The 4,701-nt window shown below is 43.5% G+C and overlaps 2 pseudogenes; both read right to left on the bottom strand.

Annotated features, from left to right (window-relative positions):
- The window catches only part of LOC129391727 (elongator complex protein 1-like), a 542,951-nt pseudogene that overhangs the window by 78,948 nt on the left and 459,302 nt on the right, over nucleotides 1-4,701 (bottom strand).
- Nucleotides 2,379-4,701, bottom strand: part of LOC112061876 (elongator complex protein 1-like) — an 11,258-nt pseudogene continuing 8,935 nt past the window's right edge.

Below are 4,701 nucleotides of genomic sequence, written 5' to 3'. Positions count from 1 at the left end.
CAGGTAGGACGCTGGGCCAAATAGCCTCAAAGAACTCTTCTGATTCTTAGCTCTATATTCATTTAACACCGAAACCAGCACATCGTTACCTCATGGGTGTAATGAAAGAAAACCCTCAAAGCAAATTGAAGAAAAAAATATTTCCATACCTGTCTCTATGCGAACAACACTCATAGCAAAAAACTGTCCATCACCACGCCAGGTAACTTGTGGTCCATGGTCATCCCAGGGCAAAGCAGACTCGTGCTAAAGAGAGGAAAAAACACAAATGGTACTGGGGGCCTTAAATGGCCCACAACCAAACAAGCCTCACGCTATTAAAGTTAAATCTTTTATATAAGGTTTAAGCTATCTAGAAATCGAGTTTCACAGAATCCTCAGGAACCCTTCCAGAAGGGCCCTTAGACCCAGAAGTCAAGAGAAAAGAACTTAACAAAGCAAAACAAAATCTCTCTGGGCATTAAAAAGTGGCCTCGAAGCATTGCAACAGGGAAAAAGAGCTACAGATCCAGATATGAAAAATAACGAGCTGAGGAATCTATCAGGTAACCTTATACAATGAAATTAATGTTTGTCTAAATTTAAGTGGGTAGACTTTCATTCACTGAGTAAACTTCGCAACGCTGCACAGAAGAGTTAAGAAGATGAGAGGAAGGTGGGCAGGGAAGAGCCAGAGGAGATAAAGCCAGCAGCAGTGATGAAAACACGGACAAGCTCCGCATTCTGCAGCACAGAAAGAAGAAAGGTTTCCAGTCCCACTTGCACCTCCGTCCTGAAAGCCTTGAAGACAGAAGCCAATTCTGTGCAGTTGGGGACAAATGACCACCTGAGCATCCATCATCACATTCCAGTGACAGGCTAAGTCGGAATGGTGCTAGTGCCACAAGCTGCACAGTAGGGAATACACAGCAGCCTAACAAGATTTATTCTCAATGAAATCGCCCTGTGGTATACACAAACTTACTCTAGTGAAGGGTTAGGAGACAATATGAGTTACACGGAATGCAGCCAGAAATAAAGTAAGGATGGAAAATGTAACGGCAGGCAGTAAATGACTTCACCTATCCTATAAGGTCAGCTCAGGGAAATTTCCACATATAATATTGACAAAATGCTTCCATTTGCTCCGGCCCAAACCTGGGGATTATCCCCAATTCCTCTCTCTCTCTCTCTTACCCTACATCTGATCTATTATCAAAAAATCCTGTAGCTCTATCTTCAAAATGTATCCAGAAAGAAGGAAAACATAGTTTCATCCAGGAAGGGAAATCAGAAAAAAAAAAGACTAATATATACATATGTAGGAAAAGTAGAAAAACATGCATGTGAATGATCAACAGTGAATGCAGGGCAGCAGCTCCTTCTGGGGAGGAAGGGGAAGGGTATCAGGAAGGGATACAGAGTGTTTCATTTCTGTCTGTGATGACTTATTTTTTTAAAAGAATATTGGTGATAATTATTCTCTATGTAAAAAAAGAATAACAAAACAACTTGGCAACAGAAAGGAAAAAAGGATCTTTCTAGGATGACTCATTCCCTAAGGTCTCTAAACAGCTTCAGTTTTACTAGAGCAGAAGAGATCTGTCCATTAACACCCTCTACCTGTGAAACAGAGCAGGACCATATGGTCCCCCCCCACCCCACACCCCATGTCCTCAGCTTGCCTTTTGTCTGCAGAAAACCTTTAGCCAAACAGTAAGTTTAATCAGAGAAGTGAGAAAATGCAGCAACAAAGGAGAACAGTCCAACATGACTACATAATAATAGTTTAGTCATTAAGCACAGTCAAGGACCTTTTTAGTTCCTCCTCAAGGGCTATAGATGATATTCTGAGCCATATCCTTTGAACTGCCTTATAGATACTGAAACCCCCACCGGGTGGAAGAAGCTAACTACATGATGACCAGACTGTGGCCATGACATAAGCTGCCACAAATCCGAGAATTGGCCTCAAAGAAATGGGAACAAACCGACCCTGGAAGTAAAGACTAACTGTACTTAATAATCAAGATGATGCTGGTCACACCATCACATGACCAATTTCAAGTTGACTGTCAGAGCTGCCTGTACTGTTTTGCATGTAGCCCCCTCCCTCGGCCTATAAAAGCTCTTGCCCACTGGTTGTCAGGGAGGGGAGTCGGCCTTTGCACAAAATTCTGCCCCCAACCCTCCCAACCCCCGGTTGCTGGCATCCAGTGGAATAAAGCAAACTTTGCTTTCCACCAACCTTGCCTCTTTATTGGCTTTAGAGCGGTGACTAGCCAGACTCCACTTTTGGTAACACCTGGACACCTAAGAGCTCCTGGTGTGTAGCAGAACTTCTATTTGTTCCAAAGAAGGTTCTTTATCCATCAGACCAACCTTACCATTTGAGGCTGAAAGGCGGCTTGCCTGCCTTCTGATCCATGGAACTGCGTCTCCTTCCTGCACCAGCCAACAGTGATGAACTTGCCTAGAGAACAACTGCGTGAGAATATGCAAGACAACCAATGAGCTAAAGAAAATAAAAGCAGTTTCATAGCTATTCTTCATGAAGTTGGGCCCTCTGAGACCTCTCAATAAATTGACCAGCAGTCAATATTTTAAAAATCTATGTTCCACATTATATGCTGAAGTGATTTTGAAGACTTTGAAATGCCCTTATTTTGGAAAGAGCTCTACTGCCATCGTATATAAATTCCCTTGAGGACAGTCAGCAATCCATCCCCACTTTACAAGGAGAATGAAACATGAAGAATCTATGCAATACGTCCACAGATAACAAAACATAAAACTCAAGAAGACAAGAGCTGGGAATAAAATTCCGATTGTAAGTGTTCGATCCACTAAATGTATCCAACCTCCCTGCTAGTGTGGGAGGAGACCATGATTATGGAATTCAACCCCTCACAGAGACAAGAGACTGAGACCCCCTAGTGACAGAGGCCAAAATTAGAACACAGGGCTTCTGCCTTCCAGGCTGGGCTTCTTTCTAAATTATAATGCTGATCTTACCTAAAATATAGTCAGAGTTGCTGAAATAATGCAGCCTTCTGTTGCTGAAGGTAGGACTTGGCAACCACCTATAAGAGGTACTACAGAGATGCCCCTGAAAGCATCGGCCAGATCCAGGACCCAATATTTCCCTCCTATAACTGATGCTGATTCTGATGAAGCAGGGCTGTTTATAATTCCTATAAATCATGGGTCAGCATGACCATTTCCTGTCTGCTCTGCTTGGGCACATCCAAGTATTGTAGTACCCCAAAACATACCTTGCTGCTGTATACAAACAGTAGTGCCTATCCTGCTGCAGACCCCTGGGCTTCTATCCAAAAGTTTCCACAGAGAGATAAAAGGTCAAGGAGCGAAGCAAGACAACTTTTCCAGTTGGACCAGATAATAAGTGGTGGAGTTACAGCAGGAATCAGCAAACTAAAGCCTGCATCTGCTTTTACAAAGAAGTTTGTAATGGAACACAGCCATACCCATTTCTTTATGTACTGTCTTTTGAGTGTTTTCACACTACATCAGCAGAGTTGAGTACCTGCAACACAGACCATATGGCCGGAAAGTGGAAAACAGTTACTATCCAGTTCTTTACAGAACAAGTTTGTCGACACCCCGGTTAGAAGAAAAATATCTATTCACCACTCCACAGAGTGACTTTTTGTTCTGACAAGTACATTTCTGACACCTAAGACCCTGACTTGGACTCCCTCTCCTCTGATTTACTCTATTAGACTTCTTATGGAAAAGTCAGTGGGATGAGCCAGGCCCAGAGCACTTTCCCATGCAAAGATGTGTTGGTTACTAACTCTATGACTATCCTCAAAGCTGGATGCCCCAGAGGCCACCCTGGGCCCTAGATCCAGCACCATATCTGCTCCCTGAGCAAGCACATCTAATCCCAAGATTGGAAAGATTCCCCACATGCCAATGCCTCCCAGTCCACAGCTCTGGCCTCTCCTGAGCTTCAGCCCCTTCTACTCAACTGCTTTTCTTGGTGATCCCATACGGCCCTTAAACAAATCCAAAAAGGAACTCATCACCCACCCTTTACAGACCAGCACTTCCCCCACCTTCCCTCTCACATACTGATATCTTTATTTCCACCACCTGAGCTTCTGGCTAGAGTCCTACTAAACTTTCTTCTTCACCTCACATACCCAAAGCCTATTTATTTCACTTTCTAAACTGGTGTTTCTCAACTAGCTAGGGCAGGAGGGGAACCATGCACATATATTCAAAACAAGTTTCCCATAATTCCAAAAAATGTACTCCTATCCTCATTGAGAATCAAAATTTTCCCGCATTTTTCCCTTTTCTAGTCCCGCACCCACCTTCTTTATCTCTCACCTGGATTCCTGTAGCAATCTCCTACCAGATCACCCTGTCTTGGCTCTTCCCTCTCCACCAATCAATCAATCTTGCATCATCAGAACCTTTAATGACTGATCTCCTATAACTTAATGTCCAAATTCCCTATCAAACTTAATCAAAATCCCTCCCCTTTAGTTCATTGCACATCCATGTCCTGTCACTAGGCAATGATGAAGTACTCATAGTTGCCTGAATAAGCCATGCTGTGTCAAAGGCTTCTGTGAAACATCCCTGTCTTGGAATGAACTAATTCACTTGCTTGGACCACTCCCCCACCCTCAACCCTCATTTACCCAACACCAAATCAGCCAAAACTCAGCTCAAGTCGGCCTCCTCTGG

The sequence above is a fragment of the Physeter macrocephalus genome, chromosome 21 (genome assembly GCF_002837175.3).
Source record: "Physeter macrocephalus isolate SW-GA chromosome 21, ASM283717v5, whole genome shotgun sequence".
Taxonomy (NCBI): domain Eukaryota; kingdom Metazoa; phylum Chordata; class Mammalia; order Artiodactyla; family Physeteridae; genus Physeter; species Physeter macrocephalus.
The sequence above is the reverse complement of the archived record's forward strand: the minus strand, read 5'-3'. Positions and strand labels throughout refer to the sequence as shown.